Here is a 20343-nt window from a genome sequence, read left to right as displayed (position 1 = left end):
GAAAGGTTATTAGTTAGGACCAGCCCTCGTAGTGATGACAGAGTCATGGAAAAAACACACTGAAGTTTGATACATACTTCATAGGTCAGACATCCACAAACTTTACATTTTTAAACCTTAATCATAAAGATCATGTAAGAAAAAGCCAAAGGTTTAATGCTCTATTTAATCATTTGTCTTTAAAACCAAATTGACTAGCAGGGATTCTTTTTCGATCACCAATTAAAAGAAAATTATAAATATTAATATTACTGAATCTGCTTGAATGTCAATTACTAAAATTACCGATTCTTGATGTAATATGAAATTCAGCTACTTGGGGGGGGGGTTTGTCTCGATTTTGTAATGAAGTCTAAGACGAACAATCGTTTATAATTCGTGGTTAATAACAATTATGATAAGGACATCATTTATCTAAATTTAAATATAAGACTATTGTATTAGGTTACTAGCAATATTTTAATGTTTTGCTAATAATTTAGGTGCCCCCTAACGATAGAAGTTAGCGCTTGCGAATCTCAAAAAGAATGATTAGAGTATAATTACAAAATCTGATAAAGGAAGCAAAATAATCATTTTCAACAAAACAGACTACAACCAAACATCACAGGTTTAGGTGTCGGACAAATGCTACCATGAAAAACTGGCCAAAGATCCGCTTGTATTGCTTACTGCAGCAATACTGTACTGTATTGCTTACTGCAGCAATACTGTACTGTATTGCTTACTGCAGCAATACTGTACTGTATTGCTTATTGCAACAACAAAAATCAGAAACATTTGCAACAGCAAAGAAGCGATTCAGCTTCTACAAAAGTTTAGTGACACTAACCCAGCTTGTCGTATTTTTTTGGTCAACCCAAAACCCATAAACTTGATTTCCTTTACGCCCCATAATTTCAAGCACAGCTTCTTTTTCCTAGAAGTTAGCCAAATGACAAAGCACTAAACTACATCTTTTCATGAGTGTTTTCTCTGCTCGCACATTAAACATTACCAAGACTTTATAATCAAAATACATGAACTGTAGTAATATAAAGTTGTTCAGCTTGGAAGCTAATTCCTTTTTTTTTTTTACTAAGATTCCTGTCGGCGATGTTTTGCTATTCTTTAAAGATAAATTTAAAATTCACGACCATCCTTGCCTCTAAATATGTGGTAAATATGATACTAGAATTGACATGATTGTGCGTGTCTACTAACGTGTATTCGTTCCTAAACAGTTTATACCGTCAACAATATGGCTGTAATCCACTGTCACCAGTAGATTATATATATGTATATATATATATATATATATATATATATATATATATATATATATAATCTGCTACAGATACAAAGATGACATTTACATGTTGGAAAGTTAGTTGAGGGCCTTCCTCTAAATAGAATTAAATTAAAGTTAAAATTAATTATATTAAAATAGAATTAAAAGTCCCTAGAATTAAATTTAAAGTTGAATCGACGTGAGATGACAAATGACCTTTCTTTGACGTCTTAAAAATAAAGAGTAACGTCTCACTCTGCTTCATTCTTCACAGAAAAGATAGTCATACAGGAAGCCACCTCCATCTTCATTACTTCAGCAACTATGCGAGTAAAATTTATAGTGATTTTCGGTCTTTCTTTCGGTTTTTGGTCTTTTCCTAAGAGCATTGCATATTTGCAACACTGAAATTAACAAAATCTACAATTAACTCAACAAAATAGGATATCCCAATTTGTTTCTTATCGAAACTTTAAAAATTGCCAAAGTAAAATTGCCATTACCGAACATAAGATGTCCGTCAGATAAGGACAACAAAGATCAGCACTGTACAAGCACGTAAGTGAGACCCATCACAAAATTATATGAGAAAATGACTGTATAATTTACCCTCAACATCGTGCCTTAAAAAAAGTAGAATCAACTTTTATATATAATAATCTAAATTTGAATATCTCCTCAAGACAATAATTACAAGACTTGGTATTTAACAAGGTTACTAGTTTGTCCCTGTTCGGCAGGACACCTGACTTGACATAGTATAAGCTGCTGCTGCTGTCATTCTTGTTCACTGCTCAAGAGGGTGCTGCTTGTGCAATCTAGATCTTGAGATTGACTTAATTGTTGCACGATTTCCATGTCCCAAACAACTGTGATCCAAGTTAATCCCTGTGCCCTGTAGATGCATCTCTGAGCTAGGCTTAATGCTATATCATACTGGCACTGTGCCCTGTAGATGCATCTCTGAGCTAGGCTTAATGCTATATCATACTGGCACTGTGCCCTGTAGATGTATCTCTGAGCTAGGCTTAATGATATATCATACTGGCACTGTGCCCTGTAGATGTATCTCTGAGCTAGGCTTAATGATATATCATACTGGCACTGTGCCCTGTAGATGTATCTCTGAGCTAGGCTTAATGATATATCATACTGGCACTGTGCCCTGTAGATGTATCTCTAAACTAAGCTTAATTATGCATTTCACTAGCACTGCACGTTATATGAGAGAGAGAGAGAGAGAGAGAGAGAGAGAGAGAGAGAGAGAGAGAGAGAGAGAGAGAGAGAGAGAGAGAGAGAGAGAGAGAGAGAGAGAGAGAGAGAGTCCCCCAAAGTGAATAATGTTTTCAAACCATTGGTTGAAGTGTCAGGAGGCTGAAGCCCATCCCAGAGCACGCAGGAGACAAGTTAAATCTTTACGTTGGCCTTCCTTAATCCTCGTTAATATTGCAACAGCGTTTAGAGTCTATTCGGTAATGTCACTCGCTGCAAGTACCTGTGTTCCTGTTTGCATCTTATTCGTTACCGTTACCCCTAATACCTGTTTGCTTTTGCTAGAGTTTAACGCGATACAAGTACCTCTTGTTCGATTTAGAATTTAGAAGAGTTCCGAAATATCAAGCAATCATTGTAGCAGGAAGTGAGCCTTAAGTCTAGTCGGGGTCATTATGAAGCAGGACCTGCTTGAGATGTCCCTGAGGCAGACATCTGAGGCACGTGTCCCTAAGTCATTAGGGATTAGCGAATATAACTGGCCGATTACTCTTAATTTTCTGAGTAAATAGAGATTTATTTGCTTCTCCGGTAAATTCAAGGAGTAGTATCGAAGCCAAATTCCACATTTTGAAAAATTGCTAATGTCTATTATAATATTATGAACAATAATAGAACTATGTAAATGTGAATAAATGTATAAATGAAAAAAATTGTTTACACACATGTATTTGTAAAATACAAAAATTATGTTCTAATGTTTTCTAGGTACTTAATTGGGCGTTTTACGTTCGTCTATGATTATTATTAAAGATCAGTGTGATTCCGTAGAAGCGACTTTATTCCTTCTACATTTATATGGAAATAGATAAAATGGAAATGGGGATCCATTGCCTCGGAAATGGCAAAAGAGCATTAGAGAGGATTTTATAGGTCCTCCACCAATGCAAGTTTATTATCTTTTCTCCCTGCCATCCCCTTGTGTAAGTGTTGAATTATATATATATATATATATATATATATATATATGAACAAGCCTGAATGGTCCCCATATATATATATATATATATATATATATATATATATATATATATATATATATATATATACAGGACCATTCAGTTATATATATATATATATATATATATATATATATATATATATATATATATATATATATATATATATATATATATATATATATATATATATATATATGTGTGTGTGTGTGTGTAAATCATGAAAATTGACACGTGATGAAAATATGACAGTGTCAGACTTTAGTGAGGACCACGTGAGGAAGAATTGAAACAGGAATTTCCTTAAGTACTTTCGTATATTAATACATCTTCAGAAGGAATGAGGATGGAATTCATTCCTTCTGAAGATGTATTAATATACGAAAGTACTTAAGGAAATTCCTGTTTCAATTCTTCCTCCGTGGTCTGACACTGTCATACATATATAATGTGGTTATTCCGTATATATGTACTGAATATTTATACCTCATCGCAGTGTAAACTGGTAACAACGAGGGAAAATGACTACGAAGTGAAGGCAATACGGAGCAACGGCCAAACGAGAAGTGGTTACGAACTACAACCTCAAATGAGTTACAGAGATGTTATTAAGAACTTCACAAAGTATTGTGTTAATAATGGAATTGTTGAGAAATGGATTATTGTTGAGACACATTCAAGACACTTTGATACTCGGTATCAAAGAGTAATTGTGAAGAGAATGATTATATTAATTCATCAATATTTAGAGAGCATGAACAATTAATTATGTGTTGAAACCAGACATTCCAGACAAACCAGAGATATGAGTGTGTGTATATATATCAAGATGACTACTTGATATACACAATATATCAAGATGACTACTTGATATACACAATATATCAAGATGACTACTTGATATACACAATATATCAAGATGACTACTTGATATACACACCCTCTCCCGCCCCCCCTCTCTCTCTCTCTCTCTCCTACTTTCAGCACACAAGACTCGGTAAATCATTTACATAAAAAAATTTATAACGTTTCCCTGCATTTTTTACGTGTGACGGCCCTGGTGCCAGACAGATATCGCTTGAAATGACAAACGCGATGTTAAACGAACACATAAGTCCATATATTATGAGCCGTCTACAAGCAGTAACTGGCGTGGAGGCCCGGCCCACCCTCTTCACCTGTCACAGGGACAATTAACAAAGGAATGGAGCTGACACCTCGGGCGCAGGAGGAGTCCGCCAGCGGGATCCAACTCTCGCTAATAAGTCGGGGCGCAGTAGGTTCGTCATCTCTTAGACTCGTGAATCTATTATCTCTCGACTGTCATTTTTTTCTCTCGTTTCGAAGACCAATATCATAAGAGGAAGCTACTGAGAGCGGATGGGTGCTATTGATTAGTTGTTTGCTTCGGTTTACCTGGAAGGTGATCATATGTAAGAGTTCCTGGAGCTTTTGTGTAAGGTTTTCTGGTGATCATATGTAAGAGTTCCTGGAGCTTTTGTGTAAGATTTTCTGATGATCATATGTAAGAGTTCCTGGAGCTTATGTGTAAGGTTTTCTGGTGATCATATGTAAGAGTTCCTGGAGCTTATGTGTAAGATTTTCCGGTGCTCATATGTAAGAGCTGAAGGAGCTTACGATTAGTGTTGGCATCGACCGAGTTCAGATTTCACTTATTGAAGCAAACAGAGTTATTTTAACAAAGAACGATCACATTGCCCACAAGATACAGACAGACAGACGGACAGAGACGGAACAACAAAGGTTTTGAGATTTATGCTTCACCTCCAAAGCTGAAAAATGAGCATAAATTAGCTGGAATTACAGCAGGAGACAGCAAGTCTCCAGGTGAGGATACTTGGTTTTATTTCCGAGGTTTTCCTTTTAATGAAGGAAAAATTAATACGCTTTAGGAAGAGATTGTTGTTGAAACTGTAAAAGATGTATAACGATGAAGCAGCCTAACGTGCAATAAAATAAAAAAATAAAGCAACAACATGCTAATTACTGCACTGCTAGCAGCTTGAACTGATTAAATTACTTTAGCAAGATCGCAGTTCTATTCCCACTGGTTCAAGTGGGAATAGAACTTCGTCTCTCACGTCCCAGCTCCTAGTCGTCATATCCCAGCTCATTGACGTCATATCCCAGCTTCTTGTCACGTCCCAACTCCTTGTCACGTCCCAGCTCCTTGTCGTCATATTCCAGCTCCTTGTCGTAACATCCCAGCTCCTTGTCCTCACATCTCAGCTTCTTGTCATCACACCCTAATTCCTTGTAGTTATATCCCAGCTCCTTGTCACGTCCCAGCTCCTTGTTGTCATATTCCAGCTCCTTGTCGTTATATCCCAGCTCCTTGACGTCATATCCCAGCTCCTTGTCACGTCCCAGCTCCTTGTCATCACTCCCAGCTCCTTGTCACGTCCCAGCTCCTTGTCACGTCCCGCTCCTTGTCGTCACTCCCAGCTCCTTGTCACGTCCAGCTCCTTGTCGTCACATCCCACCTGCTTGTCGTCATATCCCACCTCCTTATTTGTATATCCCCATTGTTTTCCTATCCAACCTCATTGTCCTCATATCCCGGCTTCTTGTCTTCATATCCCATCTCTTATAGCCTCATATCGCAGCTCACTGGCCTTATATCCCGGCTTCATATCTCAGGTTCTAACCTCATATTCCAGCTCCTAACCTTCATGCATCTTCCAAGTACTATACAGGAACACTTGAGAATCGCTGTACCTCGTTTCACTTCTGTTGTGTATTCAGGAACACTCGCGCAGGGGTTGGAAAAGGTTCGGTACCAACGCCGAATCTAATACAGGTGTATAATTGAAAGTTCTTCGTTTAGTTCATTTATTACCCATCTCCCACGCACCCAGCCCGTGAGCGGAAGTGGGTAAGGTCACAGAGGCACCCTATACACATTGTGTGGGCGGTAACCAGGAGGCCTGGTCGACGACCGGGCCGCGGAGACGCTAAGCCCCGGAAGCACCTCAAAATAACCTCAAGGTAGTGGAAGAGGTCACTCAAGTACACAACCTGTGTGGTAGTATAAAATGTTACTGAGCCACTCACAGTGGGCTCAGGAACTGAACCCAAGTTATTCGTTTAACTAAGCAAGTTTCAACATTGATAATCTTGATTGTTAACATAAACATGAAGAGTCAATTTGTTTTTTTGTTAGAAGGGAAATTTCACCTGCAGTGAAATTCATCTTTTGACATTTGCCAGGAACACTGTATGCAGGTGTTGACACTTGGCATGTGAGTGCTGTCATTTTAATGGTAAAACACGTGCGTAGTAACAAAAATATGAATGAAACCTGAGTATTAATAAGGTTTAGGGTGAGGTTGGAGATATATTGATAGTGTGAAGGGGTAGGGGTAGGGTGTAAGAGTTGGGTGATAGGGTGAAGTGGCAGGGAGAACTGGCAGGGGTGAAGTGACAGGGTGTGTTGGTAGAGTGAAGTGACAGGGTGTTGTGGTAGAGTGAAGTGACAGGATGTTGTGGTAGAGTGAAGTGACAGGGTGTTGTGGTAGTGAAGTGACAGGGTGTTGTGGTAGGGTGAAGTGACAGGGTGTTGTGGTAGAGTGAAGTGACAGGGTGTTGTGGTAGAGTGAACTGACAGGGTGTTGTGGTAGAGTGAAGTGACAGGGTGTTGTGGTAGGGTGAAGTGACAGGGTGTTGTGGTAGGGTGAAGTGACAGGGTGTTGTGGTAGGGTATGGTGACAGGGTGTGGTGGTATGGTGGGGTAACAGGGGTGTGGTGGCAGAGTGAGCGGGGACGGGGTGTAGTGGTAGGGTCGGGTAGTCGGGGCTGGGGAAGGTGTGGGGTTGGGTAGGGGAGAGAAGTTGTAAAATAGAGAGTTTATTTCATAGTATTTCATTGTTGAAAAATACTTCCATATCAAGTGGTAAATTTACGCACCTGCGTAATATTTTGCATCAACTCAAATATAATTGTGTGGAAAAATTTTCATAATGTCTTGAAAACTGCATCTCTCGTGATATATCAGTCTGAGAAAGTATTTAGTAATGGTATAATTATTACGTTCAAAATAACGCAAGTTAAAGGGTCTAACGACACCTGGCAGTGGCCTTTGTTATTGTGTGACGTCACAGTTACGTCACATCAGGATGTCAACATGGCCGCCCTCACTACCGCGCGATCCCATTGGTTGATGGTTGCGCCGTTATTGCTTTTAAGTGTATATTTTCGTTCCTCACACACGTGTACCGTACGTAGTCTTATGTATCCACGAATATATAGACGCTTAATGACATGTATTATTCTGTAGTCATATGTATGCGTTTTCCAAACATTTACTCCTGCAATTACTGTAAACACTTAAGAGAGGTATTCATATAACACATAAGTGACAGGTACTTGGGTCAACTGAGGCCACAACCAGAAATTCCTAAAAAGGTGCACCACTATCTCCCAGTTTTCTTACCCTCCCCCCCTCTTCCTTACTTCAATCCTCCCCCTATCTCCACTTTTTTCTCTTTCTCTCGCTTACTTCTCTCTCTCTCTCTCTCACTCTCTCCTCTCTCCTCTCTCTCTCTCTCAGGTCCTGGCCTCAGCCGTCACGGCATCTCGTTAGGACATGGACGCCAACAAAGGCACAATCATTACCAATAGCTTTACTCTTGATTGGATATTGCACCATCAACTATTCTCATTTGCTCTCATCTACCGGAGTCTACTCTCATCTACTTTTATCTAGTGAAGACTATTCTCATATACAGGAACCTCCCATCGTCTATCAGGTTCTACCCACATCTACTGGCGTCTTTTCCCCTTATCTACTGGTGTATATGGTCGTTAAACAAATCAACCAGCATCTTACCACGTCCATGCGGGTAACTTTATCTACCTTTTGTATCCTTCATATATTTACTTATCTACTGTTATAAGAATTGTCTACTGCCATTTACAGTTAAATACATTCAACGTTTTTATCATCTACAATTATTTACAGTAGATGGACTAAGAAAGTCGGTGAATGGAGAAAGTAGATGAATGGGGGAAGTGAACGGACGAAGTAAATATTGGAGAAAGGAAATGGATGAAGTTGATGCAGAGAGGAAGCAGATGAATGGTCAAGAATGGTTATCTTGAGATGATTTCGGGGCCTTAGTGTCCCTGCGGCCCGGTCCTCGACCAGGCCTCCACCCCCCATGAAGTTGCCCGTGACAGCTGACTAACTCCCAGGTACCTATTTACTGCTAGGTAACAGGGGCATCAGGGTGATACAAACTCTGCCCATCGTTTCTCGCCGGTGCCCGGGATCGAACCCGGGACCACGGGATCACGTGTCCAGTGTTCTGTCCGACCAGCCACCGGTACGTATAACTGATAATTTAATGTAGACTGGGGAGAGATAGGGAATTAGAAGGAGGGGTGAGTAGATGAATAGGTGACGAAGACTGCTAGATGGTTAGTAGATGGAGGTAGAACGAATGGAAAAACTGGGTAGATAGGTGGAAAAAATGAGTAGATGAGCTTAGGGTACATAAGTAGAGCTTGAAGTAGAGGTAACAAAACCTACAAAAGACTAAAATTGTCTAACATAGCTAACAGCTGACCGGACAATATCTAACTTAGCCAACAGCTGACCGGACAGTGTCTAACATAGCTAACAGCTGACCGGACAATATCTAACATAGCTAACAGCTGACCGGACAGTGTCTAACATAGCTAACAGCTGACCGGACAGTGTCTAACATAGCTAACAGCTGACCGGACAGTGTCTAACATAGCTAACAGCTGACCGGACAGTGTCTAACATAGCCAACAGCTGACCGGACAGTGTCTAACATAGCTAACAGCTGACCGGACAGTGTCTAACATAGCCAACAGCTGACCGGACAGTGTCTAACATAGCTAACAGCTGACCAGACAGCGACTAACACAGCCAACAGCTGACCAGACAGCGACTAACACAGCCAACAGCTGACCAGACAGCGACTAACACAGCCAACAGCTGACCAGACAGCGACTAACACAGCCAACAGCTGACCAGACAGCGACTAACACAGCCAACAGCTGACCAGACAGCGACTAACACAGCCAACAGCTGACCAGACAGCGACTAACACAGCCAACAGCTGACCAGACAGCGACTAACACAGCCAACAGCTGACCAGACAGCGACTAACACAGCCAACAGCTGACCAGACAGCGACTAACACAGCCAACAGCTGACCAGACAGCGACTAACACAGCCAACAGCTGACACACACAAAGCACTACAACTCGGGATGTAATTGCTTCGGCCTCACCATCCATCACCCAAGGAGAAGCTGGCGTAGGCCGAGTCATATTCTCTCAACGCCCACACTCACACTCAACCCGCGCACTCACTCAACGCTCAGACTTACACACTCAAAATATATACTACACACACTCAAAGCATGTACATACACACTCTCAAAGCACATACGCACTCAAACACACACACACACGTAGAGAGATAAGAGCCCAGTATTCTCAGGAACCTGTACATCAGTTGATTGACGGTTGAGAGGCGAGACCAAAGACCCAAAGCTCAACCCCCGCAAGCACAACTAGGTGAGTACACACACACACACACACACACACAACACACAGGAAGCACACGCACACACACACATTTCCACTTTTTTCTTGCAGTAATTTACCAGTTATAATTTTCTTGCTTTTTGTGACAATTTTCTAGCTTTCCAGTGACAATGTTACAGTTACCTCCTGAAAATTGTCCAACTTACTAGTGACAATTTTCAAGCACACCAGTAAAACTTGTACAGTTTCCAGTAAAAAAAAATTCCAGCATACGAGTGACAGTTTTTCCCAGTTACTAATGACAATATTCCAGTATCTTAATCGTATTCTTCAAACCCTTTTTACACCCGAGCAGTCGCAGACTGACGAGATCTGTGCAAATCCACAGAGGCTGTGAATGGATGTTTAATTACCTTCTCTCGGCTCACACGGACGGCATCCGTTCAGTGGATAATTGGGGAACAGATAGAGCTATACTACTTATGATTAATTGTTCCAATCCCTTTGTTTTTAATTATATTTCATAAAGACTCTTTTTGGATATGACTGTGAACCTGTCACAGTCACAATACCTGTTATGGTATTGTTGCTGTTTATAATATGGCCAAGCGTCACCTCTCATAGAGTGATGATTAGCTATGAAATAGTAGTGTTAATACCTGTACCTAGTACCCGGACCACAATTACCCCCACTACCAGTACCACACAAGCAGTATTGCCACTACTACTACCTGTAATGACCCCTTCCACCATCAGCACTGACCCCACTACCAACCACCATCTGCACTGACCCAACCATCATCAATACAGACCACTACCACAATCAGGAGAGATCACGTCACCTACCAGCATTATTATAACAGCCCCACCACCATCAGTCCAAACCCCACCACCAACCACCATTTCAATTTACCCCAATATTTACAAACACATTAATTTGCATGCATATCCTGCTAATTATATATACTTCAATAGAACTTTCTATCAAATAATGAACAAATTAAGGACCATATCTTTTAGCCAATCTGCTTATTTTTACGAACTATTTCGTGAAAAAGAGAAAATTTCACGCACTTCTTCAATAGAAAGACCAACTAATCCGTCTATTTTCACACAAAAACTAATACATGGTATACATTTAAAACATATATTTTTAAGTTAATACTTCATGGGATAGGGACTTAGGAAGGCTGCTTCTCGCTGTCTGAAGGTCGTAATAATTTTAATAGTCGATAAGTCTTAATGTTTCCGACAGCCGACAGGCCCTAATATTTCCGACAGTTGATAGGCCTTATGTCAGTTGATATGCCTTAAAGAATCTGACAGTCGATAAACCATAATGGCTGACAGTCTATAGGCCTTAAACCATGAAACTTAAGTCATTAACGTCCGACGCGTTAGCTCCATAGCACACCAGCAGGATAATACTAGGATTACGTGCCATAGTTTGGCCATATCTCCAAACCATTATTCTTCAGCATAAGACCAAATAATAATAATAATCAGTTCTGATCACATTCTACAGATCAGCTAGAAGCAAGAGGGGAAAGGAAAGGTTTGGTGCCTTTGTGTGTTGAGAACGGGTTAATATTCTTGCATGATAACCCGCATTTCGGAGAAACGGGATGCAACCAACGGGCAATAATTCACAAAGAAACCCATCCAGCCAGACGGACGCTTCTCAGCGCCCCCGGGCAAGAGAAGATTCATATCCCTCAAGGTAATGACAGATTTATACATAGGATCACATAGTGCGTCCTCGTCCTTTGGCTCACACCTGAAGGACCAGGGTTCAATCCTCGAGCAGGATCAGGTCAACACGTTTCCTTTCACCTAATGATTTTGTTCACCTAGACGGTACACTGAGGGTTGACAATTGCTGCGGGTTACACCATGTAAAAGGTCAGTAGTTGGCCTAGAGGAGACATTGATAAGACTGAGTGCAGTACATGCAGATAGAAGGGTAGAGGCCTGTGTGCTTGTAGTGGGGGACACCTTTGTGCTTGTAGTGGGGACACCTGTGTGCTTGTAGTGGGGACACCTGTGTGCTTGTAGTGGGGACACCTGTGTGCTTGTAGTGGGGGACACCTTTGTGCTTGTAGTGGGGACACCTGTGTGCTTGTAGTGGGGGACACCTTTGTGCTTGTAGTGGGGACACCTGTGTGCTTGTAGTGGGGACACCTGTGTGCTTGTAGTGGGGACACCTGTGTACTTGTAGTGGGGACACCTGTGTGCTTGTAGTGGGGACACCTGTGTGCTTGTAGTGGGGACACCTGTGTGCTTGTAGTGGGGACACCTGTGTGCTTGTAGTGGGGACACCTGTGTGCTTGTAGTGGGGACACCTGTGTGCTTGTAGTGGGGACACCTGTGTGCAGGTCGAGGGATGGACACCTGTGTGCAGGTCGAGGGATGGACACCTGTGTGTACATAATAACAGAATTGAGAACTGTTATTAGGTCTGCTTTTCAGTGTTTGTCTATACTGACATCAGCAGGAACAACTACAACAGCTGTACAGGCACTGATAACAGCAGTAAACCGTGAGACAAGTGTCATGACATATATTATGAAACATGCCATGAGATATATACCATGAGATATAACATGATATACTATGAGACATGCTATCACCACATCAGCAGAGGACACACAGGTCTGCGGTCAAGTTGGAAGCGAGAAATATAGTGAGATCTTACATGAATGCCACAAACGGGTCAGAAATCTTTTCACATGCCATTCAGTATTAAAAATGCAAGACCGTGCCTGTGGGGCATAACAATGCACATCACAACTACCGTCTTAACACCACTACCGTGCTGGCGACTGATGAAGAATGTATTAAGGAGCTGCGGTAACAAAAATCAAACGAACCCTTGACGAACAGAAATGATTGGCGCGACTCCTATCATCTAATGCTTCTGTTCACCTAGCAGGAAATAGGTACCCCAGGAGTTAAGTGAGCTTATTGTGGGATTGCATTCTGAGGAGGGTCAGTAGTTCGACCTTGGAGGAGATGGGGGGCAAGGGAGACACCGATAAAACCCTGTCACTCTACACAATGAATTATGATAACTGTTAGTAAATATCGAGGGCCAAAGGACTAACAACGCTACAAACCAAACAGGGCAACGCTGACCTTAACGAGACCATTACAATACCAAGCAGCCCACTGCTTGAGGTGCCCACAGTGTATTGACCCCTTGTGTAACCACACAAGGGGTCAACACCTTCAACCATCCACAATATTGGACAGTAAACACGAGATCCTTTTGGTTACTGTCGAGGCCACTAGAGATGGCGGCCCGCGGGTAAATCCAAGGAATAAAGTTTATTTATTTAATACCTGAAGACATCTTAGTACACACCACACTACTCAGTTCAGTCAATTAAGGCCGCGTCTGGGATGCTCCCGGACGCAGGTTCGAATCCTCGTCACGGCCCTTGTGGATTTGTACATCTTGACAGTAATTACTAACCTTTAGATGTGAAGACCGACGAGTCCCGGTCCGCGTTGACTTCCCAAGCTGCGAAATAATAATGTTTGCTTGTAACACTTATCACTATAGTAACGTATATGTAACACTTTGCACTATAGTACATTTTATATGTAACACTTAACACTATAATAACTTATATGTAGCACTTACCTCTGTTGTACTTCTTATATGTAACACTTATCACTATAGTAACTTATATGTAACACTTATCACTATAGTAACTTATATGTAACACTTATCAGTATAGTAACTTATATGTAACACTTATCACTATAGTATGGGTGCCGGTCGGCCGAGCGGACAGCACGCTGGACTTGTGATCCTGTGGTCCTGGGTTCGATCCCAGGCGCCGGCGAGAAACATTGGGCAGAGTTTCTTTCACCCTATGCCCCTGTTACCTAGCAGTAAAATAGGTACCTGGGTGTTAGTCAGCTGTCACGGGCTGCTTCCTGGGGGTGGAGGCCTGGTCGAAGACCGGGCCGCGGGGACACTAAAGCCCCGAAACCATCTCAAGATAACCTCAAGATAAGATAGTAACTTATATGTAACGCTTATCACTATAGTAACTTATATGTAACACTTATCACTATAGTAACTTATATGTAACACTTATCACTATAGTAACTTATATGTAACACTTAGCACTATACAACTTCTTATATGTAACACTTAGTACTATAGTACTTCTTATATGTAACACTTAACACTATAGTAACTTATATGAAACATTTAGCACTATAGTACTTCTAATACGTAACACTTAACACTCTAGTAATTTAAACGGAACCACTTAACACTATAGTACTTTAAAGGGAACACTTAACACTATAGTACTTCATATATGGAGCACTTGCCACTACGGAACGTCTAATATGTAACACTTAACACCATAGTACTTCTAATATGCAATACTTAACACTATAGTAACTTATTTGTAACACTTAGCACTATAGTACTTATATAAACACTTATGAGTATTGTACTACGTTTATGTAATACGTTTCACTACAGTACTTCTTATATGAATCACTTAGAGCTATAGTACTTCTTATATGAATCACTTAGAGCTATAGTACTTCTTATATGAATCACTTAGGGCTATAGTACTTCTTATATGAATCACTTAGAGCTATAGTACTTCTTATATGAATCACTTAGAGCTATAGTACTTCTTATATGAATCACTTAGAGCTATAGTACTTCTTATATGTAACATTTAGCACTACAGTGGTCATCAGTTAACACGAACACCATCACAATTATCAGTGTTAGTACTCGGCTCTAAATCCACAAGGCTTAACGTCTTAATATTATTGTTTTTCAACGGCAAGACAGCTGGCTCCTCACACGTGTATGCAGTGTCACCGTCTTCGCTTAACAACCGGGAAGGAGACAGTCTGGTCGGAGGTGGAGCCAAGGTGTGGCGGGCAGCTCAGTGTTTCGAATGGGTCGTGAAACAACTGAACCAACACCTATAAAAGGCGATGTTTCGTACTTAAAACTACCTTTTGCAGTGCTTAAAAATATAATCATACTCAAGTGTTTAGTAATTTGATATATTTACTTGCAACAGCTTAATATATGTGCAGTTGATAATGGTGCAAGAGGGTGAGACGAGGGCAGGTTCGAGACCCCGAGACGCGCTGGCCCAAGGTGAGACTCGAAGCTCCGGCAGGTGCAGGCGCCCTCAGATACACTGTCGTCAATTTTGAAGTACAGAGTGATGAAAAAGTGTGCGTTATCAAGTCTTAATTTATATTATAAGTGAAGGTGAAGAACGTGCCTCACGTCTCGGACCCGCTACAAACCCACGCACGTCTCACCCTCTTGCATTAACTGCACATCTATTAAACTGGTGCACGTATTACATAAATATTTCAAATTACTAAAGAACTGCGAACTATATTTTTCAGGCACTGTGAAAGGTTGTTTAAACACGAAGCGTCCCTTTTGTAGGTGGTGGTTCAGCTGTTTCACGGCTGGTTCGAGACGCTGAATCTTGACCCGCTAAACTTTGGAGTCACCTGGGACCCAGACTGTCTCCTTCCCGGTTGTTATAAGGGAACAGGCGCCATTGTTCACGAGTGCGAGACACGAGCGTCTTATACGATTTTAAACAATTATAATATCATACGTCATATAACGTCGTGGGATTAGAGCTGAGTACAAACGTTGGTAAATGTTATGGTGTTAGTGATAACTGTAATAGTGCTAAGTGTTACATATAAGAAGTACTAGTGCTAAGGGTTATATATGTCAAAAGTGTTACATATGGTCTCTCCATTATATTACTGGGGATTTTCTTCAAAGGGATTTTGAACTGGTGAACTCTCTTGGCACGTATGGCTTCCACGGGTAGGCGGTTCCATGGGTTTATATTCCTATGGGTCAAAAACATCCCCTGTTTACTGTCTGGCGACTGTTGCCGGTGTTAGTCGCTGTCTGGTTGGCTGTGTTAGACGATGTTCCGTCAGCTGTTGGCTGTGTTAGACGTTGTCTGATTGCCTGTTAGACGATATCTATTTAGCTCGTAGCTGTGTTAGAAGCAGTCGTGTCTGTCACTGACTGTGTTAGACGTTATCTGGTTTGTCGCTAGCTGTGTTGGAAGCTGTCGTGTCTGTCACTAGCTTTTTAGATTCTGTCGGCTGTCACTAGCTGTGTTAGGTTCTGTTGAGTGTGTTACAAGCTGTGTTAAATGCTGTCTGGGCAGTTGCTATGTTAGACCCTGTCTGGTCAACTGTTGGCTGTGTTAAACCCTGTCTGTCCAACGTTTGACTGTGATAGACGCTGTGGAGTTAGTCGTTAGCTTTGTTAGACATTTTTTGCTCTGAAGCTGGTTGTGTCATGAACTTTTTGGCCAGGATATGCTTCAGCTAAATCCCTTTTCAGGTCATGGGAATGAGCTCAATGTTGTACAAAATTACATATACAACTCCCTTTAAATTCTAAAGGCATTGAAGGCTCACTCCTTTCACTCTCTAGGCTGAAACTTGTGTCTATGGTCGTCCAGCCAGGATTTTTTTTTTGCAAGAAACATACATTTGACGCATAAATGGATCATATAACAATTCACCTTGGCATGCATATATATATATATATATATATATATATATATATATATATATATATATATATATATATATATATATATATATATATATATATATATATATATATATATATGTCGTACCTAGTAGCCAGAACTCACTTCTCAGCCTACTATGCAAGGCCCGATTTGCCTAATAAGCCAAGTTTTCATGAATTAATGTTTTTTCGTCTACCTAACCTACCTAACCTAACCTAACCTAGCTTTTTTTGGCTACCTAACCTAACCTTACCTATATATATAGGTTAGGTTAGGTTAGGTAGGGTTGGTTAGGTTCGGTCATATATCTACGTTAATTTTAACTCCAATAAAAAAAAATTGACCTCATACATAGTGAAAAGGGTAGCTTTATCATTTCATAAGAAAAAAATTATAGTAAATATATTAATTCAGGAAAACTTGGCTTATTAGGCAAATCGGGCCTTGAATAGTAGGCTGAGAAGTGAGTTCTGGCTACTAGGTACGACATATATATATATATATATATATATATATATATATATATATATATATATATATATATATATATATATATATATATATATATATATATATATACGTATATCACAAATAAATGAATCCCAGTTATGAGTTTATTAAAAATTTAAATATACGTAACTAACTGAAGAAATATAATTATTCCCGAAGAATTTCAGCACTCTCTATTTTTTAATATTCTCCCTTTCTACATCGTTCACTATAAAAAGGACAATTATATTTTTGGGGTTTTCTTTAAATTCCAAAGTTTCGTATATATTTTTATTATCAATAATATTTGTGATATAATACTTTTACTAATAGAATTCTTAAATCAATTGTACTTTTTATTACTAAATGTAGTGATGTATTTTACTTCAATAATTATTTTCTCATCAACAATATTTTCTGGGTCATTTTATGCTTATAAAACTTCTATTGCAGTTCACACTAGCATTTTATTCCATGGACTTCTAGGTTTTGTGATTCGGGGGTTTTGTGTTATTTATATTTAATATTTGTGCATGCAGGGTCAAGCTCTTAGCTCTTGGACCTCGCCTTTCTAGCTGTCAGTTGTCTAATGTACTGACTCCTGATCTATTTGTTTCAAATCTACTGTATATCGTTTTGTCTCTCACACAACAGAATGCAGGTTGTAACAGCTAACTAATTCCCATGTACCTATTTACTGCTAGGTGAACAGAGGCAGTTGGTGATAGAAACTGTGCTTATTTGTTTCTGCCTCGTCCGAGAATAAAATCCGGGTAAATGGACTGATTATCACGAATGCAGTGTGTATATATATGGGTGTGTGTGTGGGTGTGAGTAGTTAACAAATCGAATGCATTAGGAAGTGATGTGGAGGCAGACTCCATTCAGTTTCAAATGTAGATATGATAGAGCACAACAGGCCCAGGAACCTGGACACCAGGTTTTTGTCACATCCAGTTCCTGCAGTTGCTTTTTTATTTCTTTTGGTGTCACTATTATTTCAGTGAGGCTTTCCTGTGGAATTGCCCGTTCATTTTGGGCTCTAAGCTCTAGTGGGCTCTAAGCTCTAGTGGGCTCTAAGCTCTAGTGGGCTCTAAGCTCATCTTGGGCTCAATCAGACTCCAGCTTGAATACTTCCTGAAATTTTCCGTGTGTCCTTCCTGACTTTTGTCAAGTCTGATAACCTGGAGATCAAAAAATTGATCTCCATTGAAAACAATGGAGTCTCTGTGGGACTCCACTCGTGACTTCACGCCAATCTGAGGTCTCACCCCTCACAGTAGTTCTCCGTTTCATATTGCTTAGGTACTCCTTTATTCACTGGAGCACCTTACCAGGAACCCCTGCCTGTTTCTCCAGCTTATGCACCAGCCTCTTATACGGTAGTCCGACAGTCCAAGAAAATACAGTCCACCCATCCTTCTCTTTCTTGCTTAATCTTTTTCACCTGATCGTAGAATTCTATTAAGCCAGTAAGAAAAGATTTACCCTACCTGAACCCATGTTGGCGATTTGTTACAAGTCCCTTCTCTCCAGATATGTTACTAGGTTTTTCTCACGATCTTCTCCATCACCTTGCATGGTATACAAGTTAAGGACACTGGCCTGAAGTTCAGTGCCTCTTGTTTGTCACCCTTTTTGTATATTGGGACTACATTAGCCATCTTCCATATTTCTGGTAGGTCTCCTGTCTCCAGTGACCTACTATACACTATGGAGAGTGGCAAGCAAAGTGCTTCTGCACACTCTTTCAATACCCATGGTGAGATCCCGTCTGGACCAACAGCCTTTATTCACGTCCAAATCCAACAGATGTCGTTTGATCGAACCCTTAACTCTTGTAATTTCGAACCCTTCGAAGGTCACCTGGTTTACTGCCACCTCTCCTAGCGCAGTGACGTTCACCGCGTTCTGTTGTGAAGACCTCCTGGAACCTCTTGTTGAGTTCTTCACAAACCTCTTTGTTATTCTCTGTATACCTGTCCTCACCCGTTCCAAGTTTCAATACCTGTTCTTTCACTGTTGTTTTCCTCCTGATGTGACTGTTGAACTGTAGAATAGCTATGGTTTCGGTATTAGCTTTATTTGCTATATCATTTTCATACTTTTCTCTGCTTCTCTTCTTCATATTAACATACTCGTTCCTGGTTCTCTGGTATCTGTCTCTGCCTTCTGGTGTTCTATTATTTCGGAAATTCTTCCACGCCCTTCTAAAGTGTGTGTGTGTGTGTGTGTGTGTGTGTGTGTGTGTGTGTGTGTGTGTGTGTGTGTGTGTGTGTGTGTGTTGTTATACATTTTTGTAATCCCACATGTGTAGTTTCATGAAAAAGCTTTCCTCGTGGTGAACTGTTTTCCTTAATAGAAGAAAATCCTTTCCAAAATAATCCTTTTGATCTTTGTCTGCATGTTTGTTTGCTTGCTTTCTTGTTTGCTTCCTTACTTGCTTGTTTGCTTGCTTACTTGTTTGCTTGGTCATTTTAACCACCTTCAATTTGCTTAATTGCTTGGACAATTCATCTGACTTTGTTTGCTTGCTTGCTTTGTAGGTTTATCTTTCTGTCCGTGGAGTTTCTTGCTTGGTCCGTTATCTCTAGGATACCGTTCTCGTTTGTATGAGGTACCTGGAGCTTTGTAATTATTTTATTCACTAGTGTTCTTGAAGATATTCTCATAATGCACCCAAAATTTGCTAGTGCAGGCTACTGAACATATGGCCCTATATGACTAACCATCCTGCAAGATGGGGTCTTTTATTACCACTGCTGCCTTATTCACTCTGTGTTGATGATATCCTCATAAGCACCCGGAGTCTGCCAGTGCAGACCACTTATCACATGCCTCTGTATGACTAAACATCCTGTGTGATGGGGATTTTTTAGCACCACGTAGCTAGCTTTTTGACACACTGTACTTCCCTTCATATAGTCTAGGGTAGCTGCACAAATGCACATGTACCTAAATGTGTTAATAAAAAAAATATAGGATACCGTTTCCATACTTGCTTGATTAACTGATATGTGTGAGTTAATTTGTTTGAAAAGTTTGATTGCTTGGCTGTTTACTTGTTTGTTTGGGCCTCTACTTTGCCTTAAAAGAATAATTTTCTGAGCATGAAACTCTTTTGCAATGTTTTGGCAAGAATATTGTACATAAAGCTTGTTTAGCTTACAAGTAAATCAATTTCTTAAACCAAAATAATCCATATTTGACAGATATGGAAAAAATGAGA

At 40.3% G+C, this 20343-nt stretch overlaps 1 long non-coding RNA gene across 3 annotated transcripts in view; it reads right to left on the bottom strand.

Moving 5' to 3' along the window:
• LOC138355329 (uncharacterized) overlaps nucleotides 1–20343 on the bottom strand; it is a 419561-nt gene that overhangs the window by 213750 nt on the left and 185468 nt on the right. For all 3 annotated transcript variants that reach the window (XR_011223921.1, XR_011223922.1, XR_011223923.1), the window contains exon 4: nucleotides 13520–13567. This is a non-coding gene — a long non-coding RNA (uncharacterized lncRNA). The remainder of the gene's footprint in view (nucleotides 1–13519; nucleotides 13568–20343) is intronic.

The sequence above is a fragment of the Procambarus clarkii genome, chromosome 67 (genome assembly GCF_040958095.1).
Source record: "Procambarus clarkii isolate CNS0578487 chromosome 67, FALCON_Pclarkii_2.0, whole genome shotgun sequence".
Lineage (NCBI taxonomy): Eukaryota > Metazoa > Arthropoda > Malacostraca > Decapoda > Cambaridae > Procambarus > Procambarus clarkii.
Note: the sequence above shows the minus strand (reverse complement) of the source record. Positions and strands in the feature narration are given on the sequence as shown.